Here is a 24,550-nt window from a genome sequence, read left to right on the forward strand (position 1 = left end):
GAGGCTTAATTTTCTCTTTATAATTCAGCCTGGCAGATTATTCATGTTAGCTGTTTTCTTTAATTTCCAGTCATCACAGAAGCTGCAGCGATGATGTCCTCCAGCAGTTATTAAATTAACATTTTCTGTGTCAATAAAGAGAGAGAAGTTGATTCAAAGACACTGAAAATATGGCTTAACATCGTAGAAATGCATATATTACAAGGTTTAATACCAGTGTAGAGCAGATTTCAACACTTCTGTAGACTGAGAGGGAATCAGAGATGGATGGAGGAACCATGCTGTAAGAAATTAGTCATCTGAGAGCCAATCACACTCAAAAATCAATGACAAAATACAGAGGTGGGCTCAGGATGTTTGAGGTGAATGGTGGGACAAGAGGGCATCTGCTATAGTCAGTAGTCAGGGTGCAAGACCCAGAGTTTCTTTCGGCCATGTGTTTGAAGATATTAGTGACCTTGTTCAGGACAACTGGGAAGTTACTGGCCAGCAGGAAAGTTCAGACAGCCTGCCGTTCCCAGTGATCCCACAGCAGCAGCTGTCAAAATCTGGCATTTAAAATATTTCTAGGAGCTTGGCTAGGGTGCAAAACAGGCCTTTATCACATGGAAGGAGACCCTGAAGGGCACAATCATGTCTTATCAACAGAAAAAGCAACCTAGGGGGCACTTTGAAAACTTTTGGTCCACTGGAAGGAGACTCTGGGGAGCACTTTACCACCTATTGCCATGTGAAGGGACATCAAAGAAGGCACTTTATCCTGTTTTATCTACAGGAAGATCACTGTGGAGGGCACTTTATCCTGTTTTATCTACAGGAAGATCACTGTGGAGGGCACTTTATCCTGTTTTATCTACAGGAAGATCACCCTTGAGAGCACTTTATCTTGTTTTATCCACAGAAACATTACCCAAGAGGGCACTTTGTCCTGTTTTAACTATAGGGAGATCACCAAGGAGGGCGCTCTGCCCTGTTTTAGCCACAGAAAGATCACCCTTGGGGGCACTTTATCCTGTTTTATCTACAGGAAGATCACCCTATAGGGCAAATTGTCCTGTTTTAGCCACAGAAATGTCACCCTTGGGGGCACTTTATCCTGTTTTATCTACAGGAAGATCACCCTATAGGGCAAATTGTCCTGTTTTAGCCACAGAAATATCACCTAAGAGGGCACTTTGCCCTGTTGTAGCCACAGAAAGATCACCCAAGAGGGCACTTTGTCTTGTTTTATCCAAAGAATGATCACCCAAGAGGGCACTTTGTCCTGTTTTCTCCACAGAAAAATCATCCTTGAGGGCACTTTGTCCAGTTTTTTCAACAGGAAGATCACCCTAGAGGGCACTTTGTCCTGTTTTATCCACAGAAAGATCACCCTAGAGAGCACTTTATCTTGTTTTATCCACAGAAACATCATCCAAGAGGGCACTTTGTCCTGTTTTAGCCACAGAAATATCACCAAACAGGGCACTTTGTCCTTTTTTATCTACAGGAAGGTCACCTAGAGGGCACTTCTACTAAATGAATGCCTTTTTTCATGGCACTTTATCAGGTTTTTTAATGCCAAAGGAGAATCCAAGAGTGTACTGGTGCGCGGCCCACTGATGAGCTCTGAGCCTGTTGTTTTTACGGCACAGGGGTCATCAAGTATATTTGTAAAAGGGCTAGCTTCCTTCCTTTCAGTATGTATTTCATCAACTTTTATCAAATTTCCTCTCTGTATTTCGTACGAGTGTTGAAAAGTAAACTTTTAATGAGTGGGTCAGATTTAATGAACTTAATGAGAAAGTGTGACAGGTAGGAATTAGTCGGCCTCTGGGGTTTCCTCGTGTTGGTCGTGTTTTCAAAGTTTGACACTCCATTCAGGGCAAACAAATGATGACTGAAAAAGCTTTAAATGAGTCATGATCATGGCCTGTGTACTTTCTATGTGTTGGTTTGTCTATCTGGTAAAATTACATCTTGTGAAAACACACTTTTAACACTCATACGGCAGAGTTTCTTGAACGCGTCTCGCCTCTCTAGCAGCCCATTTGCAGCGCCTTGCTCAGCTGTGAAGCTTTATTAACAGTCTCTAATTGGAAAAACCAAAACCCATTAACTCCACAAAGACAAATATCATCCAGTGATACAATTAGGAGGCGGTGTAATTTTACACAAATGTAATCTTATGCTCTCCACTGCGAGGAGGGGGCACGTATTGTTATCATTATCACTCTTTGCCAAAATCACATTAGCCTAACACGCTTCATGCAACCCGCTTTAACACAATTACACACACACACACACACGAGAATTAAGTTTAAACTGAGCACACACACAGTCTACAGTGACGTGAAGCTGAGGTGAGAGATCTCTGCTGTGTGACTGGTTACAGCCTGATGTGGCTCCAACATCATGACATCTGAGGAGACATGGTAGCACCAGGTATGACTGTAAATATTCCAAACTGAAGTCCTAAAAGCTGGGACAGAATTCAGACAAGCTTCAGCCGAAATATTGTATATTATTAAGCAGAAGTTCTCTAAAGACCTCCTTGTAGATAATGCTCTTTGACATACTGCATATTTCAGGGGTCATCAAGTACGTTTGCACAAGGGCCAGATTTAGTCTGGACAGAGTCTCTGGGGGCCAGACTTCCAAATAAAGAAAAATTAAATCAATATGTTGTTCTGATTAACATATAATTTCATTAGTATTTGTATTTTCTTTCAAAAAGCAGGACAGTTTTAGTCATTACCAGTGAGATCTATCCTGATATATAATGCCGCAGACCACAAGGAGACAGGCGTGCCCACAGAGTTGGCTGGGCTCCTGAAGATCCCAGAGAATGGGCCCTCATAATTATAATTTTGCACCAATATGAACTCATGTTTCACACTTTTTACTACTTCACTGCTTCATTCTGCCATTTCTACAACATTCTGTGACACGTTTAAGCCATTTTTGCCACATTTTGCTATTTTATCACTCTTTAACCCACTTTCATGCCTTTTCACTACTTTGCCATTGGTTATTTTTATGATGTTTCAAAAACAGTCCACTTTAAAGACGGAGTGTGAAGGAATACAGCCTTAAAACAGTGTCTCTTTCACTTCACTCTGACTTGCTAAGGGCTAATTGGCCTGAATATTTCCTGATTGAAGACCTTTGTTTACCTCTGACGCTTCTCAGCTACTAATAAGAATAAAGCAAATACAACTGCAAATTTTAACTTGGCAACACAGTTGAGTTTTTTTTCCTCTTCTGACTCCAAATAAAATTATTTTGCAAATTTTACACTCCCACTCCAAATCCTGTCAGTCTGCACCATGACACTTGATTTGGGTTTAAATGCGAGGTCAAACATTTATGGATCCGTGGGTTGATTTAAGATTAATTCATGGGGTGTGGTCGGTGTTTGGCACTAAGACAGGAAGTCGGGGGAGTCGTGGCAAGTTAGAAAACCATCATACAACTTTGTCAAGACCAAACTGTGCTTTGAATTTACATTTTATTGGATTAAGAAAAGACAGCTGTTCTGTAACTGAGAACACCCTGATGGTGATAGTTGGTGTCAAAGGAAGGATGTTTATGCTGCAGGCTGTCTGTCTATCCGTGTGTTCACGTACAGGACATGGATGTCAAAATCTCCAAGACTCTTTGGAAGATTGTTTTTATGCTTTACTCAAATGTCAACACAGACAAAAAGATGATAGGTCATAGGCCAAAGGTTAAGGTTACTTAGCCTCATGCTCATCTGTTGCTTGTAAACACAATATGTCAAGAACACCCAGAGGGATTTTCATTAAACTCTGCACGATTGTCAGCTCAGACTTAAGGATAACACTGCACAAATTCAGGAAATGTAAAGATGGAATGGAAAATGCACTTTATCAAACTCAGGTTCTTTTGTTTGGACAGTGTTGTATTGCATGTGTGTCTGCACAGCAGCAGAGAGGTTAGCGCTGTTGCTCTTGGTTGAAATCCTGGTTCTGGGCCTTTCTGTGCAGAGTTTGCATGTTGTTCCTGTGCATGCGTGGGTTATCCCTGGCTCCAGTTTCCTCCTACAGATCAAAGACATTCTCATCAGGGTGATCTAAATTGCCCGTAGTTGTGAGTTCAAGCGACTATTTGTCAATAGCCCACTGCAACCCTAAAAGGGATAAGTGTAGAAAATGGATGGATGGATGGATAGATGGATGGATGGATGGATAAATGGATGGATGGATGGATGGATGGATGGATGGATGGATAAATGGATGGATGGATGGATGGATGGATGGATGGATGGATAGCACTGGAAGACAACCCAAAGATCCCTGAAAGGAAGCAAAATAGAGCTTACCTGTATTTCAGGAGCAACCGCTTTTTTTGCTCTAAATTCACTCATGGTGAAGGTCTTCTTACCGGTCCTGTTCATGATGCTAGTCAGGATATGGATCTCTCAGGTGGAGATGACCAGACAAAAAAAAATTACACGGCTTAAGCTAATAAATCAAAAACAATCAAACACTTAAAATCATGTGTGGGCCATAGCTGCTTTATATCCGGTCATGTAAAATGGCAACTTTTCATATAGGAGAGCAATATCTCATGTCAGCATTCATTTCTGCCTCCTCTCTGGGTACAACACCAATTTCACATGGTGTCTGAAAATCCTTAGAAAGTATTGCAAGTCTTAAATCTGCCTTTTGAAAATTTTAGGTCACAAAATGGTACAAACCAGAGGCGAGTTCAGGCGCTGATTTCTCACCTTATCTACATCATAGTCCAATCATTTGGCAATCATCTGCCCAGTATAGCAGTCTTTTAGGCTGCAGGCTGTCTCCCTCTGCTCTGCTATTGCTATTGCCAGCTCTGTCTTAAACCTTGACTGCCCAACTACCCCAGAATCCACCTGTAGCCTTGACAGCAAACAGCAAATGTGAACCTTCCAACTGAAATGCCTTAAAACATCTGATTTTTGCACATCAGATGTCTCCATCTTTAAATGTCGTGTCTTGAAGGACCATTATGTTAGTTTTGCACAACATTGTTTTATCGTTTTTATGGATTTATGTGACATTAATGAACTGCAGTCTTTAGGGTAGAATGGAAATAAATGGGAAAATGCATGTTCAAAGACAGGTTTCAGGACAGAAAATTACAAGGCATGGAAGATATGAGGCAACTTGCAAGATATGCAAAAGAAAGAAAGAAAAATACAATTAAAATCATAGCAGTTGAGTGCAACTGGAAATTAGTACCAGTTCTGCAAAATTGGTGCACAAATGTCTTAAATGTATCCGTATTTGCGTCTGAAGAAGTCAGAAAAATTCTTAATTTTGATTTGAAAAAGTCTGCAGCAACCCTGAGGTCCAACCTCACCCCAGCTTTTCTTATTCACCCCCAATAAAACAAAATAATACCCAATCAGAGATGCAATCAGCCTCATATATACCAGCCATAACTTAGTTCTCCACGTTCTCCACAGGAATGGATTTGATGTCAAACTGAGACATCACTTCTTTCAGATCCAGAAATATGGAGTCCTTGTTCTGAACACGCAACTGAGTTAAGCTTTAGGCCACTTAGAAGTTATATTTCAAAGTACAGAAAGTAGTTATTCCCTTTAACTTTGATATCACAGGCTGGAAACTCCAAAAAGTAGAAGCATTGTACCTTAATTCACCTTCTCCCCACCGAATCACATCCCCCACGTGTCTATCCTCCCCATCAACCCTCTAATTGAGTCTCCTCTCTTAAAAATTCCCTCGACCTCTCATATAGCTCATGTTTTATTTCTCTTCCCACTCGCTTCTGTACGTGATCGTCCCAGGGACTCCGCTACGTGGCTGCATCAAATGTTCTCCAAGGAACTGGAGCGTACTTTGCTGTTCCGCCCGCTCCAAGTCACTCCGGAGAGGAGCTTCAGCTAAATGGTTGAAATGGAAAACTAAAAAAGTTTAGTTTCAGGTTGCTGTGCCTCTGAGGAGAAAGAACAGAGAGTTTGAAAGAAGCAGTCCTGAAGATTTTCACTTCTGAGGGCTTTAAGTGACGCCTTTGTTGCTGAGCGTTCAGTGTGGCTGTGTTTCTGTGGAGTTTGAGTTGATGTTGGTGGGAGTATCTTCATGTTTTAATCCACAGGTGGACTCACTGATGGTGTGGACTGGAATGATTGATGCTCCAGGAGCTTTAGTATTAAAATACTTACTCTTAGTACCTAGAAAAAGGCGTTGGCTTGTTCATATGCAGACAGACCTTATCAGAAAGTTTAGTAACATAGCAACTCATATCAATTTACATATTAACATAGCTTCCCTCCACTGACCTGTTTCTTCTTAATTCTGCAAGTTTGTATGACTCTGAACCCTGGAAAATCCCAGTTCAAGCCAAAGATTTGTGATGCCACAAGACTGTTTTAGTAGGTTGCACAGGGCAGTAGCAGCAATATGCAAGAGAACCTGGCTGCAGATCTCTACAGTGGGGCGTTTTGAGCTCATCTGCTGCAGACCTCTACGGTGGGGCGTTTTGAGCTCATCTGCTGCAGACCTCTACGGTGGGGCGTTTTGAGCTCATCTGCTGCAGACCTCTACAGTGGGGCGTTTTGAGCTCATCTGCTGCAGACCTCTACGGTGGGGCAACCTTGATGGCAGGGTGAGAAGTGATAAGCCTCTGTCAGAGGTTGCGGGAAGTGGCTACTTTTCACAACTGCAGAATTTTATGAAAAAAAAATGAGGGCGATAAATTCAAATTCAACACACTGCAAACTTCACAAAACCTCAAGAGTATTAAGGTTAGTCACCCCAACCCTTAAGGTTAGGGTAAGGTAAGGGGGATCGAATTGGAAATAAAACACCACAAACTAAGGAAAAACATAGGGTTAGGGTTAGGCGCCTGAACCCTAAAGGAATAGGGTAAGGGGGAGGGGATGAAAAAGTAATGTAAGGAAAGCCCTGTTTTCAAATACATTGTTATGGAACTTACATTTATGCTGAATAAATTTGTAGGTGTCTAACTTGGCTAAACTTGGACATCATGCCATCTTTGGGGCCCTTAAAGTGGCCTAAAATAGACATAATGCCACCTTTGGTGCTCTTAAGATTGGCTAAAATCAACAAAATGCCATCTTTGTGACCCTTAAAGTGGAATATCTTCGACATTATGCAATCTTTGGGGCCCTTAAAGTTGACAAACCTGGACATGATGTTATCCTTGGGGCCCTTAGAATGGACTTCAATGGACATAATGCCATCTTTGGGGTCCTTAAAGTGGACTAACTATGACATAATGCCATCTTTGGAGCCCTTAAAGTGGACTAACTTGGACATAATGTCATCTTTGGGGCCCTTAAAGTGGACTAACTTGGACATAATGCCATCTTTGGGGCCCTTAAGTTGGGCTAAATTTGCAATTTGTGTGTAGAAAGTAGAAAAAAATGGAAAATACCCATTTTTTGTCCTCTTATAGTGCACAAAATTGGATAATGCCTTTTTTAAGTTATCTAAGAGTAGAAATTTAAGCAACTGCCTTCTCTTTTTGCTTCACCTTTAAAACCAGATTTCTATGACCAGTTTTAGATTCATCTGCTTGCCTTGTGGCGATTCAACAGACTGAATCAGTGGCAGCAGCATCTGATTCCAGCTGAGCGGCTGCAGCTATACCCTGAAATCATCTGACACTGTTTCGTTGTGGTGCAAATCTGTAGTAAAAGGACTTCAGGACTTCAGAATTAGTTGGTTATTGTGCATGTGGCGTGCTTCCCATGCTGCTGGCATAAAAGTGGAACCACATCACAAATTTCCTAAATGCATTCATTATATAACAGAAGAAATAAGTGGAGTCTGAACATGGTTTCAGGTTTGCATTTTGGAGAGAAAGAACCTCCACCTGCAGCTCGGCAGTCTCCTTGATATTGAATTTTTCATCCTCCGGTGGCTGAATCACCGAATGCGTTGGGATTAAATTTCATGCTAGCATCTTTTCACTGAAGCGACACAATTTTCACACAGTGGATGTTCTTATTTTGGAGGCCTCCTCTAAAAATAGGATCATAAAAAGTCAAATTCCTCATGATATTAATGTCAGCAGGCCTCTGTGGAAGCACAACAACTGTCACCGTCTGACCTTTGGATGTCTGACAGCACGACCCGGGCCGCAGCCTTACATCATCACAGCCCACATCTCTCTCACACAAACACAGCTGAAACATCCCACAGGGCTTTGATGTGGAGGGATGGAAAGGATATCCAAGGTTGGGAGTCTGTAGCAGGGTCAGAGCAGCGTGTGTAATGTAGTGTGTACATATTTATACGCACACACTCCACAGTGAAAGTGCTCTTGTGCCTCCGTGACCCTGCTCAGACGTGAGAAGTGAGGATATTATTGTCGCGGCGCTGGCGGGCTGCAGCGGCCATCCTTCTGCTCTGGCTGCAGGCGCTGTCGTTTTATCTCTGAGAGGTCTGCAAACTTTCTCCAGTGTGAAACTTTCCCTCCTCTGTATGTCACTCCTGGGAGACAAAGTTTGGTCTTCACGCACCAGGCGGGGTAATAAATCCTACTTTTAGTGAGAAGGCAGGACAAACAGCCGGGCAGGGACAGAGGGCTTTCTGGGAAGGGTCGGACAAGGTTATGGAGGGCTGCAAACAGGCCTGGCTTTAGAGTGACAGAAAACATCTCATGATATTTCTCTGACTCTAGACTTTGCTCATAACAAGTCCTGATAGTTTTCCTGCAGTCGAAGTAAAGAGATGGACACTGGAGCTTTTGAAAAATTAGTTTGAATCAAAACTAATCTTGAATCTTTACAAAAACTGATGGTTTTAAATGAAGAAAAGAGTTGATGTAAAGACTTTTAAATGCTGCTGAAACCATGTTTGTGTGGTGTTTAAAGGGGGAGGTCAAAGGTCCCCCTCTTGGATGCCTTCACGGTGGATAAACCTGATGAGTTCCCTCTTTTGGGCCCTCACAGCTGACAAAATATGACATTATACCTTTTAATTCCATCTTAGAGGGCTAAATTTGCAAAACATCCTCTTTGGGGCCTTATCAGTGGTAATAATTGGAAATTATGCCCTCTTTGGGGCCTTACAGTGGGCAATATTTGCAAAGTGCCCTTTTTGGTGCACTTAAAGTGGACGGATACTGGACAAAAATGAACATAATGCCTTCATTTATGCCATTTAACTGGACATGCTTGGACAAAATTTCCTCTTTTGTGACATTTCAGAGAAAAAAAAAAAAATTTTGTTTTCTTTTTTGCCCTCTTAGTGGGAAAATTTGGAAAGACAGCCCTTGAGATGGCGTCTCAGAAGACTTTAATTGCAATGTGCAATTTGATTTGATTTTGTCCCCTCCCAGAGATGAAAAATCTGACAAAGTACCCTCTTTTGTTCAAAGAAGACAGATTTGAATGAATGCCTTTCTTTTCACCCTCTAAGAAAACAAATTTGGACCAAATGCCCTCTTCAGTAGCCTTTAAGCTGACAAAACTGGACTGAACACCTCCGTAGGGCCTTCAGAGTGGGCTGTATTTATAATGTGTCTTTTAAAGTGCCCTCTTCTGTGCCCTCTTGGTTGACAAAGTTGGACAGAATGCCCTCAAAACAGCCTGTTGAAGTGGACCTGATTTTCAGTCTGTTGTTTTAGTTTGTTTTGTAGTACACATAAAGTAAAGTATATTTGATCAAATATACCCAATCGCCCTTTAGGTGGACTAATTGGAAAAAAAGTCCCTCTTTTTTTCCCTCTCTGAGTGGACTAAATTTGCAAAATGCATATTTAATTGCCCTCTTAGAAAACAAAACTGGACATACTGCCATTTTTGGGGCCCTGAAGATGGGATAACTTGGATATAATGCTATCTGTAGGGTCCTTAAAGTGGACTAACTTAGACATAATGCCATCTTTGAGGCACTTAAAGAAGGCTCAATGGGAATAATCCCATTTTTGGGGCCCTTAAATTGGACGAACTTGGACATCATGCCATCTCTGGGGCCCTTAAATTGGACTAACTTGGACATCATGCCATGTCTGGAGCCCTAAAAGTGGCCTAAATTGGACATAATGCCATCTTTGGGGCCCTTAGAGTGGACTAACTTGGACATAATTTCATCATTTGGGCCCTTAGAGTGGACTAACTTGGACATGCCATCTTTTGGGCCCTTAGAGTGGACTAACTTGGATATAATGCCATCTTTAGGGCCCTTAAAGTGGACTAACTTGGACATAATTTCATCTTTTGGGCCCTTAGAGTGGACTAACTTGGACATGCCATCTTTAGGGCCCTTAGAGTGGACTAACTTGGACATAATTTCATCTTTTGGGCCCTTAGAGTGGACTAAATTGGACATAATGCCATCTTTAGGGCCCTTAAAGTGGACTAACTTGGACATGCCATCTTTAGGGCCCTTAGAGTGGACTAACTTGGACATAATTTCATCTTTTGGGCCCTTAGAGTGGACTAACTTGGACATAATTTCATCTTTTGGGCCCTTAGAGTGGACTAACTTGGACATGCCATCTTTTGGGCCCTTAGAGTGGACTAAATTGGACATAATGCCATCTTTAGGGCCCTTAGAGTGGACTAACTTGGATATAATGCCATCTTTGGTGCTCTTAAGATTGGCTATATCGACATAATGCCATCTCTGGGGCCCTTAAGATGGGCTCAATCTGACAAAAGTGGAAGAAATGCCTTCCTTTGAGATATCTTATAGGAGAAATTTAAACACCCGCCTTCTTTTTGTCCTCTTAGTTGATAAAAATCAACAAAAGTCTCTCAGAATATGGTCCTAATTCATAGTGGGCACTTTTTTATAGACTCACTGTAGACAACATTGATAAAAAAAAAAAAAAAAATCCTCTTTTGTTCCCTCCAAGTGAGGAAATGCGACTCTTTTGTTAAGTGGATTAAATCTGTAATAAGCCCTCTTTGGTGCCCTTTTACTGGCCTTTAAATTGAACTGACTTTGCAATGTACCCTTTAAGTGCAGTCATAGTGGACAAAAAACCCTCTTTGGTGTCCTCTTGGTTGACAAAATTGGACACAATGCGATCTCCGAGGCCCTAAACGTTGACCAAATTTGCAGTGTGCCCTTTTTTGTGCACTCACAATGGGGAAAAATGGCAAATACCTCTTTTGTCCTCTCGGTGAATAAAATGGAGAAAACACCTCTGAATTTGTTACCTTAGATGAAAAATGTGAAAAGGCTTGAGGCTTTGACCTCTAAGTGAATAAAAATGGTCATAATGACCTTGGCTAGTCCACAAAGTAGACATAATTAGCAATGGGCACTTTTTAATACACTCACAGTGAACAGAATTTGACAGAATGTTCTCTTTCCTTTTCTCTAAACAGAGAAAGTTGGACAAAATTCTCTCTTTTGTCCTCTCTGAGTAGAATAAATTTTCAAATGCCCTCTTTGACGCCTTGTAAGTGGACTAAATTGGACTGGTTGCCCTCTTTGGGGCCCCTAAATTTGACCCATGTGCCCTTTTTAGTGCATTCAGAGTGGAGAAATGTTGACAAAATATGCTCTTTTGTTTTTTCTTTTGGACTAAATTGGACATAATACCCACTTGAAGCTTTGCAGAGTGTAACTGACTTTCTCCAGAATCTTCTACAGCCTGTGACTCAGTCCAAGTAAATATAGCTGTGCGCTTTAATCCCAAACTGTGAGAATGTGGTTGTTTAAGCAGCAGGTGGTTCGAGGAAAAGACGCATCAAAGAAGCAAATAAACAGCGAGTAAATAAACCCAACAGTAGATGAGAGAAATGCACTTCAAAAACCAAATTTCAAACAGCATCTTCCTCTTCTAATCAAACTCTAACTAGCTCATGGGCTAGTGACACAACATGAGCAGTTACCTGGGCTTACATCAGCTGGATGATTAAAGTCAGAATGGGGGATGTATGTGAGTGGTGAGCTGATGGCTTAGACGCTTTTAAGTCAAAGAAATAAAGGAAAATAAAAAGGCCGCCGTGTGGAACAGCACATCTCCAGGGCAGAGGAACCAATGAGAGGTGGATGGAAGAAGGAAACGTTCTATTTAGAGCTTCATATTCAAAGACTTTATGCTTCAAAAAGCTTCACATGTCCATACTGACCATTTTGAAAACATTTTTCCTAGTAAGTCAGTCAGTGAATCAAATGAAGCCAATGATATGAGATATTCTATGATGCTGACATGGTTCTGAAACCATGACTTAGAGCTGGAGACAGCTACAAGGATGCACAGACACAATAGAGGCCATCTTACCATCTAAGAGGACAAAATTGATCAATATGGCCTACTTGGCTCCCTCTAAATGGACATTTGCAATATGCATTTACTGTGCCATCTAAAAGGACCAGTTTGGACAGAATGCCCTCTTTGGTGCCCTTAGAGTGGACAGTATTTGCAAAATATCCTCTATGTACCTTAAAGGGAAAGATTTGAACTAAAAGCACTCTAGACTACACTTTTGGTGGACAAAATTTGACCAAATGTCCTCTTATTTGCCCTCTACCTGGACAATATTTGCAAAATGCATTCTTTCTTGTCATCTAAGAGGACAATATCAGGACAAAATACACTCTATATTGCCCGCATAGTGGAGACAGTTGGACAAAAAGCCCTCTTTGTTACCCTCTAACTGAAAATATTTGCAGAAAGTCTCCCCCTTGGTGCACTCTAAGTTGGGGGCATTTGCAACATGCCCTCTTTGGTGCCCTTAAAGTGGAGAAAAATGCATATTACCCTCTCTCTTGACCTCTAAGCTGGAGACATTTGCAGAATGCTTTTGTGTCATCTTAGAGTGACAGATTTGGATAAACTGCACTCTAGCTTGCCCTTTTGGTGGCCAGTTTTTGCATTATATCCTCTCTCTTGTGCCCTCAAAGTTTGGGACATTTGCAAATGTGCCCTCTTTGGTGTAAAAGATTTGCAAAATGCTGTCCTTGGTGCCCTCTTAGTGGGCAATATTTGCAAAGTGCCCTCTTTGGCAGCCTCTTACTGGAACAAAAATGGACCAAATATCTTCTTTGGTGTCCTCAAATTGGAAATATTATGCCAAGATGCACTCTAGATTTCCCTCCTAGTGGATAAAAGTGGATAAAAGTGGACAAAATGTCCTTCTTTGTTAGTGAAGGTTCAGTGGTGGGTCAAGAAGAAGGACGTGGACGTTTACTGTCTTATTATGACAAATATAACAGGGATGAGCATGAGGGCATTTTTGTTGACCCCTGTTCTCAAAAATCTAAGAAGTCCCCCACTGAATAGTACCAAACATTTGTGCAAATCTGAAGATAATTCTGCAAAACAAGGGATATTGCATTCACAAGAATTTGTCTGTGTATGGATGTGTGGACAAACAGTCTGAAAACATAATGCCTCCAGCTGTGGCATAACAAGAGTTATTACGGTAAGAATGTTTTCCCACAAGGCCAAGTTTCCATCTCCTACTTTTAAACACATTCCAATGACCTTTAGTTCAGACAGTTCTCCTCTAATAGGCCTTTCTAGAAGATTTAGCCTACTAATGTGCCAAGAAAAATAAACTTTCCCTGCCTGAACTGAGAAGAAATCAGACTCAAAGAAAACAAAAATACAAAGTGAACTCTGGTCCGTGTCTGATGGGAGGCGACCAGCAGGTCTTGGTAGTGGATCGTCCGTGGGCAGAAGGACGGCACATGTTGGTTTGCTGCCTGAGGCGCAGTGTGATGTTTGTGTAGAGGTGTGAAGAGCTGAGCGCGGGGGGCAGAGTGTGAGTGTTTCTGTTGTGGTGGGGATTGTGCATGAGCAGAGAAAGTGAACCCAGAGTTCAGAGGCACACAGACGGGAAACAGGAGCCTGGGTATCGCTAGTTTAACGGTGTATGGCATCAATGTTTGCTAGAAGCATCAACACAGAGTCACCTCAGAGACGAACAGAGAAGGAACGATGCTTCATGCACTCAAAAACAAGCAGTAAGGATGTGAAACGTATTTATGGTCGATGTCTAAAAGGAAAGGCAGCAGAAAGGCAGGGTGTGGAGTGTAAACAGGACCTTTATGACATTAAGTTCCTTTAAAGATGGGACGGTTGAAGTAACAATAGATCTCCCTGATGTGATAAGAATGTCTTCTTTTTAAATGTGATAACAATAGGAGTTTAACCCTTCACAGAGGCCATGGACTATTTCCACTGTAGTTTTGAGGTCACAGTTCAGTTCATTCAGGAACAAAGCAGCGTATAGTTCTGGATTTATAACTCTAGGTTTCCTTTTTTTCATTACTTAACCCTCAGGCATCACTAGGGCCTTTTCTTGTCCATTTGTCCAGATGTTTCCTCTTTCTCTGCTCATCATCGTGTTAGTGCAATGGTCTAATTTTTTGCAACAAAGTATCTTTCTAGGCAATTTTTTGAATTCAAATTTCAAATTTCTAATACATCAGGGGAACACTGTGAAACAAATGTACTACCCTTTAAGGCCAATAAGGCCTCTTTGGTGCCTTTAAAGTGAACATTACTTTTAAAATGCACCCTTTTTGTCATCTAAGAGGAAAATATTTGGACAAATACACTCTATATTGCCCTGATAGTGGAGACAGTTGGACAAAATGCCTCTTAGATGCCCTCTAATTTGAAAATATTTGCAAAAAAGTAAATAGAGTATCCTCCATTATCCTTTCCTCCATCCTTTGTCCTTATTTAGTTCACATTTATAAACCTACCTTATAAACCAGTTTATAAACTGGAACCAAATGAAGAGCCGTTTGGGAGCAGAGCTGAGCCAAATGATCTGGATCTCTAAAAAGAGACAGAAAATTAACTATGAACTACATGTAGGTATCGATGCCCCCCCCACCCCGCGCTTTTTTGTTTTGTTTTGTTTTGTTTTTTGCCTTTTAATATTGTATGTTATTGTTGATGTATAGTGATGTGGGTTTTGTCAAGTGTTTGTTTTTGTGTTACTGCTTGTCTATTAAGTGCTGTCTGTCCGAGGAAAAAATATGAATTAAAAAAAAAAAAAGGACTCATGTGCATCATCATCAGGACCTTCAACTGACTCATACAGAACGCTGTTATGGAGCCTGAGCAGTGCACTGAAATAAAAACTTGTAGCTGTTATTACCCACTTCTATATACCCGTGCACTGGTTTTAAAATAACTTAGCATCAGTAATGTCTGCCTTTACATCCAGAGGCTTTAAGAAAACAGAGTAGAGAAGCTGGGGAGAGGGAGAAGAAGCCGGAGGGTCTCGTAGCTCTTCTGCTCTTGCTTGTAACTTTTCATTTCCTGGTTTTGTGCGCTGCTTTTTCCTCTTCTTTCCCAGCTGGTTGACAGCAGTTAGCAAACAGTTACCAGCTCTACAGCCACCTAGATCGGCGTGTAAATACTGCCACCTTTTGTCATGTGCATGTTCCAAACTGTGACCCGTGAACTGACGAATAGAAGTTCAGAATAGAGAGCATCTTATTAAGCAAAGTCAAAGGCCTGAATTGGCCTCACAACAGTTCAGTCGCTCACAGGTGTTTAATTTCTGGATTTGCCTCCTCAGCTGTCTGAGAACACAGAAATATTTGGGTGTGTGTTGAAGATGCATGCTGCAGGGCCAGCAGTAATTAATCTGACTGGCTGCTTTTGTTATTAGCTGCAGAATTGCTGAGTCAGGATCCATGCTAGATGGCTGGAGACATATACAGAGACGGAAAGACAGAGGGAAGGAGATTTAAACAAAGGTGATAGAGGGATTTTAAAAAACCATGCAGGAAGAAAAGGTAGATGTATTATTTTACCTAAAGTATGCAGGGCCTTATTATCTCCTACCTCCGAGGGTTTCTGCAGAGAGAGCACTGTAATGATGAAAATCAGAAAGAGAAAGAGAACAAAACAAGGATGAAAAGAGAAATAAACCAGCGGGTGCAGAAACTGTGGAATGGTGTAAAAGAGAGGCAGACCGTGTTTGTATCGGTTGTTTAACGGTTGTTAACGCCACAGAAGCTCATCCATAAACTCTCTGAAGATCTATCACCTTCTCTAGGTGAGCTTCATTTACTCTCTGGTACTCCTAAATTGGGACATCCTCCAAGGACCGGCCCCAACCGTCCCTCCTGCTGACAGGGCAGAGTGAGGTAAACCAAGCGAGGCTAAACAGGTTTCATGGGGAGCCAGGTTTGTTTGGGATTCTGGAGTCCTGACCTGCTTCTTTGGAGTAAGGAGGAGTTCAGCATCAGTTGAGCGTAAAAGTGGAACTCAGGTTTTATATAATACAAACAAGACTGGCCAGAGGAGACCAAGAGTTGTGTGTGGGTTTGGGAGCAGAGTTTAGCTCTGTTGTTTTAGAGAAAATTTTATCGAATTGGCCTTAAAATCCCTGCTATTGAGCTAAACTATGTGGTTCAGGAAGTACAAATTCCTTTATTTTCACCATAGTAGATTTTTACTCAATATCATGTCAAAACCATCCAAGCTTAGAGTTACCACGGCTACCGTATAGGGCTGAACCATAGTGTATGCTTCTGTAGAAGCGAGAAAAAACACTACCCACAATAAAAGGCACCAGCAAAGGCCTGAGCTTCCAAGTATAGTCCACAGACAAGGGCATGTTGTCAAATTTAACCCACTAAGAGGGGCACCAAGAAAAGGCACATGGTCACATCTTGTCAACATAAAGGGAACCAAAGACTATTCAATTGGAGGCCAACAGTGAGGGCCATTGTCGGATTATGTTCAATCAAAGACAACCAACAAGAGCCATTGTCAGATTATGTTCAATTAGAGGCCACCAAAAATAGCTATTGTCAGTTTATGCTTAATTACAGGCCACCAACGAGAGCCATTGTCAGATTATCTTCAATCAATAGTCACAACAAGGGCCAGTGTCAGACAATGCTTAATAAGAGGCCACTAACCAGAGCCATTGTCAGACTATGCTCAATTGGAGGCCACCAATGAAGGCCATTGTCAGATTATATTCAATCACAGGCCACCAACGAGAGCCATTGTCAGATTATTTTAATTAGAGGCCAACAACAAGAATCAGTGTCATATTATGTTTAACAACAGGCCACCAATGAGAGCTTTTGTCATATTATGTTTAATTAGAGGCCAACAACAAGAATCATTGTCAGATTATGTTCAATTACAGGCCACTAAAAAAAGCTATTGTCAGATTATTTTTAATTAGAGGCCACTAACGAGAGCCATTGTCAGATTATGTTCAACAACAGGCCACCAACGAGGGCTATTGTCAGATTATCTTCAATCAATAGCCATCAACAAGGGCCATTGTCATATTATGCTAAATTAGAGGCCACCAACAACGGCCATTGTCAGATTATCTTTATGATTATGCATGCTGAGTACAATAAAAATAGTTCTAAAGAAATTAAGCCATTGTAGCATAAATAAGAATATGAGGTTGCAACATGTTATATGCTTTTCAGGTGAAAAGGAAATCTGTATCTCTATAAAGCCTCTCAGCAGATGGAAGCATGAAGGGCTCTAAATTCTCCTGGTAGACGACTGACAGCATTGGCTCTGGACTTGATAAAGACCAGTGGACCAACAGGCGCATTCACAGTTTAACCTCTGTTTTTAAGATAGTTGCCGCCCTGTTTTTGACATTTCCGTCACAAATCTCTGAGTCTTTGTTGAAAGGCTCTCGTCACCGTCCTCGCTTCTGAAAGCACTCAACGTCAGAGCTGACAAGCAGCTGGATGCGAGTCTTTTGATCAGGACACCTTAAAAGTACCACTTAGGGCAAATAAAGATAAATAAAACAGAAGCACTCGAAATGAAAGTTGTGCCACCCTTTAAAAAAAAAAAAACACCAATTGGAATGTGTCAGAAAGTAATTCTTGTTGTGGAGCATCAGTCCAGAGACACTTTTAGCATTAATAACGTGTTTCAACTTGTGTTTTGTCATTTTTTTGGCCTAGGAAGTGAAGGGTTGAATCCTTGCCATGTGCCTCAGTGTTGCATTTATTCTGGTTTTGTTATGTTTTGGCAGAAATCCCCAAAAAGTTGCTAATTAGTTTTTCCAGCAAAATATACCCATACAATGTACAATGTTAAGAGGGCTGAAAGGACCAAGCCAGACATAGAAAACTGACTTTTTTAGGCTGATAATTTTAACAATTTGGCTCTTTGGTTCATCAGGATTGAGTAACACGGTATTGATGCTGTGTTGGTGCCTGATTTTGTGTGTTTAATGTTCTCTGAGGATTGTGATGATCATCCGCACTCATCTCTCCTTCACGGTAGACTTGTCACAGAGAGAGGCTAATGTGTCAGTGGTGATTTAAAAACACAGCTCTATACAATCAGCACACAAATACACACTAAAACACACATTTGCACTCACAGTGTGAAGCACCTGGTCATGTAAATCTGAGCCACACGCGGCCTCGGTCGCTGCAGGAAGGAAGGAGGAAGGAAACGACGTGAAGGACGAACAGACACTCACGGTGGCAGCTGTAATAAATCCTCCCTCGGCCATTTTTCTCTTGTTTTTGTGTCTGCAGGACTCATCAGGTCAAATCGATTCCTCGCTCCCTCCAACCCTCATCTCAGAGCAGATTGGTATTAATGACAGTTTGGGGAAAAGCCAGACCAGACGGCTTTAGAACAACAGAAAAGTTTGACCCAGACGGATAGTTTCTCCATTTTTTTTTTTCAACTTTCCATCTGTGCAGTCTTCAATCACACCAAGATGTGGAGAGAGAGAAAAAAAACGGCCACTTAGTACTCATCAAATATGTATGAAAAACAAAAGTTCATCGTTTCTCTTTGCCTCTGGGGCATGTTTTGGCCACGAAATGTGTCCAGCCTTCGTAAAAAGCCCCGATTCTTTCCTTATCCTACTGATGAAACAGAAAATAAAAACCATACAGTCTAGTCTGAAAATTTAAAACAAAAAACACCATAATGTGTTTGCAGCATGGCTCCATCTGACAATGGAAACCTGTAATATTTCTAGAACTTCCATCTGATGGGTAAATGCCTCCACAAGTTTCATTTGCAAGACGGTAAAGATAAAATGTTAAAAATAAGGTCTGTGGTACTGATAGAAGCAAGGAATGCACCAGAGCCTCATGACCTCTGCCTTTGACCTTTGTCCTCCAACACTTGGTGAGTTCATCCATTAGTCAGGATGAGTACTTGGGCCGTTTGAAGACATTGCCTCAAAGCAGACTGCAGATATCACCTTCATGAGAATGGCCTGGGTAATAAAGGATGCACATGAGGCCCAATGACACTGATCTTTGACCTTTAACCTCCAAAATCAGATCAGGGCATCCTTCAGTCAGAGTGGACATATGTTCAAAATGCAAACAAAGTCTGTCAAAGCTTTCTTGAGATATCAGGGTGACCAGAAATGGCATGAATGGCTGAACGTAAAGTCAGACGACCTTGAAACCTGCTGCCTCGATCCGAGGCTAACGCCGACATGGAGGTTTACAGATGTTTCACAGTATGGCCGTTAAAACTTAGAGTTAGCAACTAAAGAGTATTAACAGCAGTTTATCACAAAACCTTCATCTTCTTTACTAGAAACCTTAATCGACACAGTTAACAAGGTTACACATTTCAGGAAGGAAGTAAAAAACACAGTGAGGACCAATGGGAATGTCTCTATTGGTGCCCTTAAGTTGACAAACCTTGACAAATCTGGTACCCTTTAAGTGGACAATATTTGACAGAGTACCCTGTTTGCATGCCCTTTAATTGGACAAACTTTGACAAGACACACTCTTTGGCACCATCTAAGTGGATAACCTTTGAAAAAATTCCCTTTAAGCAGGAAAAAAAACTGTCAAAATGCCCACTTTGGCGCTGTTTAACTGGAAAAACTTTGACAAAATTCCCTCTTCAGTTCCCTCTTAGTCGCCAAATGTAAAAAAATGCCCTGTAAGCTTCCCTCTAAATGGACTAAGATTTTAGTGTGACCACTTGAAGTGTGTTAAACCCTTGTGCCGTCCTCAAATTTACTACCCTCTGGACACCTTTGAGGCAAAAATGTACACGTACTGAAAAATTGCCATTAAATCAGCATACATCTATATTTTTTCTACTTTTTAAAAAAAAAAAAGTCTTTAACAACTTCAGACCTGCTCAAAACTACCAAACATTCAATCATTTTCAAGATTTTAACCCTTTAAGTGCCAGTTTGATTATTTGAAATATTTTATTTTTTACTAAAAACACAAAAAGTGAATTATTTGTCATATAATAAATAGTAGAAAGATGGGACTTTGGTGCTGATGAGAGTCTTGGATGGGTCAAAGATTACCAACAAAATTGATTTGATTGCATTAATATTTTTTACGTAATATCAGAAATACCCTCTGGACGTCTTCAAGGCAAAAATGCCCCATTGACTTCCATTAAAACCAGTTTTTTTAATCTCACTGTCACTGCAGTATAAAATCATGCATTCTTTAATGTCAGCATTTCAATGTGAAGAAATCTAGTGAAATTTGACATTTTTACCGTATTCCACCAGATTCAACCATTTCCTCATTGTAGGACCATGCACCACATTCTTGTACTTTTGCCCTTTATATTATGGAGAGTTTTGTGTGAGTTTAAAAGGGTTACAATTCTGAGAATTATTGAATGTTTGGTAGTTTTGAGCAAGTCTGAAGTTGTTAAAGAGATTTATGAAAAAAAAAGTAGAAAAAAATATTGATGTATGCTGATTTAATAGCAGTTTTTTGCATGTGTACATTTTTGCCTCAAAGGTGTCCAGAGGGTACAAAATTCATTGAGAGAGTATGAATGACATTTAAAAGTTAAACATGTTGGATTTCAGAAATTTAACTAGAAAGAAAAGTTCCTGTAAAAATCCATGCCACAAGCTGTAAAACTGACGAAATGATCACAAATTAAAAAAAAAAAAAAAAGTTGAGAAAAATGGCCAAAAATGCATGAGGAGGGTGTCAGGGTTAAGTGGACAGATTGACACCGTGCCATCTTTTATGAGTTCTTGGTGGAGAAAATCTGGCGAGCTGCCCTCTAGGAGCCCCTAAAAGTGGATTAAATTTCATCATGTGACTTTTTTGGTGCTAGCTAAGTGGTTAAAAACATGACAAAGTACCTTCTCAATGGTAGTGTCAACGTTTCTGTGCTTTAACAGCTTTTCTCCCTTGTTTTTTTTCATGTTCATGCTTTAATGCACAGGTGTCAAACTCAAGGCCCTGGGGCCAAATGTGGCCCATGGAACGATTATATCCGGCCCGCGAGATCATATCATATTTGTATTCTAACTGGCCCACCAGTATGAACTCTGCAGATTTCCTCCAATATGAAAAAGTAAACTTCAACTTGATTATTAAAAATATCCTTGTTAAGCCAAAAAAATCTAAAAAAGTAAAAAGTAAGAAAGATTTCATAAAACGTCGAGAATGTTGGAAAAGAAATTAATTTGTGTTTTTTTTTTCATGCTTTGACCTTTTCAGCTCATAATTTGGACTTTAAATGTCACATTTTTACCTTTTGGATTCACAGTTTTAAATTTTAAGTCATGTTTTGACCTTTTCAACTCCTTACTTTGGCTTTTTAATCCCATATTTTCACTTAAAAACATATGATTTCTTTTTTTTTTTCCCTCATTTTTTGAGGAAATATTCATAATTTTTACTTTTAATATCATATTTTGACATTTTACACTCCCAATTTTAAATTCAAATCACATTTTTAACTTTTTAAGTCATCGTTTTGAACTCTGGCTCATATTTTGATGTTTTCATTTCCTAATTTTTGGCTTTTTAATCTCATATTTTGACCAATCAGACTCACAATTTAAAATTTTAAGTCATATTTTGACTTTTAAACTCATGATTTCAAATTTGATCTCATATTTTGACCTTTCAAACGTATGATTTCAACTTTCTCCTTGTATATTTGTATATTTGCTCTTTAAAACATTATTTTTTCTGTTTTTAATATCGTGTTCTGATCTTTTGAACTAATAAGTTGGGATTTTTATCTCAGATTTGAGCCTTTAAACTTATCATTTTTACTTTTTTGAATTTCCACATGATTTATCATCAGTGCTGTTTTTTTTCATATGTCATCTCTGGTGAAAATGAGGTTGGCTGTTATGGTTTAATGTTGACCCTGTTAGGCCCTCAGGTTAGACCTGAATCCAGGATCCGGCCGCTGCTGTGATTGAGTTTGACACCCCTGCTTTAATACTGAAATACTATCAAACAAATAAACCGTTTTGGGTAAGAGACTAAGGAGTGATAAATTGTGTTCAAACAAGCTGGCTCTTATATAACCAACAGTAGCTGCCTCCTGATTGAGAGTCAGCTTCTAGTCTTCATTTCTGATATTTAATCCACATTTAAAGGCCAAACTGGTACCAACATAAGAGTCCTTTGGGTACCAGTAAACCAGCTCTTACTACTGAGCTGAGCCAAATGACCCAGATCTCTAAAGAGGGATGGATATCCCATTACAACAAGCCAGGCTGGGTGGACATCTGAAGATCTTAGCTGAGCCTGGTCAGTGACACTTCAGACGAGTCAGTTATGACAACAGTCCAGTCCTTCTCTGTTCCTCAGTTCAGGCTAGGAGACGGGATTCTGCAGCCAGAGAGAGGAGGGGGCTGCAGATGTTCTGGCTTCTCTGTTATAGAGCTGTCATGTCATCCACTGTAGGATCAATGATCTATCACCGTTAAAGATAACTGGAATAAGTGATGGGACCTCAATGCAGCAGAGAGGAAGCTTTTTCCATTCTGAACACAGAAAAGTGTGCCCACAGCCTGAGCCTGCGTCCATGCAGCAGGGAGATAATATATGTATATCTATGAGAGTGTAAATATGTATTTGCATATTTGCCTGTATAAGCTTTTCAGCTGCAGAAACTGCCGGCGTCAGGACTTCGACCCCCTGGTTTCCACACATACTCCCACAGCCATTAGCAGACGGCTAGGTGCTGGCTGAGGTGTCAGACGGCCTGATGAGGTCTGAGCGGCCATCGTGGCGTCCCGCCTCATTTCCATCCATTACTGGGGGACGACGCAATGAAAGCTCATTTGGCTCCATTAGAGTGCGGGGCGTTTCGTCCAATCACAACAGCTGAATCAATCCACGCTTCGCTGTCGCCGTGCGCATTCGTTTACAGGACGGAGAGGAAAAGTTGAAGGTCACAGAGATTTGAAAACAGAAAATCTGACAGGAAAAACATAATTAATGTAGCAGACAGGAACGATTGGCTCGTTAGATACCACAACACAAAGAGAAGCCTTAACGAGCATGAATAAATGGATTATAAATGAATGAATTAGAATGGGAAAGACTGAGTTCATCAATAAATTAAAGGTTGAGGGACAGAGGGAGGGAATATAAATGAGGATAAGACTTTTATAGGAGCTGCATTCATTAGGAACATACATGTAGATTTATTTATTAACCACAGAACAAGATATCAATCAATAAATAATTCAATTTAAATCAGATTTAATAACCAGTTCAAGAAAGCCCCTCCCCCAGAAATGGCCACAAACATGCCCATATTAGGAAAAATAATCAAAATTGTGCATTTCCAGTTGGAGTAAGAGACATGGTCGTACTGGGAGTTTTCTAAATCTCCCCAAGCTGCATCTGCTCACCAAATCTGATCCATCTAGTAGTCTGCATCAGGGACCCAGCCCAGGTTCAATAATGTCAGACTTTCATTTAATAAAGCAGTGGTTCCCAACCTTGGGGTGGGGCCCCCCATGGGGGTCGCAAGACACTGAGAGGGAGTCTGTAAATGCCCTAAAAACACTAAGAATATTTTTAATGACACTTTTACCACTCTACACCAATTTTGTCTTTTTTTACCCCTTTCCATCATTTTTTCCCACCAATCTTAACACATTTTTACAATTTAATACCTATTTCTGTCAGTTTTAAACTTCCACAACTTTTTTTCTGCCTGTTTTTGCCACTTCTCAACCAAATCTTGTCACTTAAGCTTAATGTTGCCTCCGTTAAACCCATTACTGCTCCTATTGATGCCTTTTAACTACTTTGTACACTCAGTTTTTCCAATTCTAACCCATCCATCCATCCATCCATCCATCTTCCTCCACTTATCAGAGGTCGGGTTGCGGGGGCAGCAGCCTAAGCAGGGAAGCTCAGACTTCCCTCTCCCCAGCCACTTCATCCAGCTCTTCCTTAGGGATCCTAAGGCGTTCCCAGGCCAGCCGAGAGACGTAGTCTCTCCAGCATGTCCTTAGTCTTCCCTGGGGCCTCCTCCCAGTGGGACCTGCCTGGAACACCTCAACAGGGAGGCGCCCAGGAGGCTTTCTTCACCACGACAGACCGATGCAGAGACCGCATCACTGACGATGCCGCAAGGATCTCCCGCTCCATTCTTCCCTCACTCATGAAAAAGACCCCAAGATACTTGAACTCCTCCACTTGGGGCAGGATCTCATTCCCATTTGGGAATCTCTCATTTGGAGGTGCTGATTCTTATCCCAGCCGCTTCACAATTGGTTGTGAACTATTCCAGTGAGAGCTGAAGGTCACGGCCTGATGAAGCCAACAGAACCACATCATCCGCAAAAAGCAGAGACCTAATCCTGAGGCCACCAAACCGGACACCCTCAAAGCCCTGGCTGCAC

General features: G+C 40.9%; 1 protein-coding gene across 1 annotated transcript in view; it reads left to right on the forward strand.

Annotated features, from left to right (window-relative positions):
* LOC121528566 (glutamate receptor ionotropic, delta-1-like) overlaps positions 1–24,550 on the forward strand; it is a 939,907-nt gene that overhangs the window by 458,521 nt on the left and 456,836 nt on the right. The window lies entirely within an intron of this gene.

The sequence above is a fragment of the Cheilinus undulatus genome, linkage group 20 (genome assembly GCF_018320785.1).
Source record: "Cheilinus undulatus linkage group 20, ASM1832078v1, whole genome shotgun sequence".
NCBI lineage: Eukaryota > Metazoa > Chordata > Actinopteri > Labriformes > Labridae > Cheilinus > Cheilinus undulatus.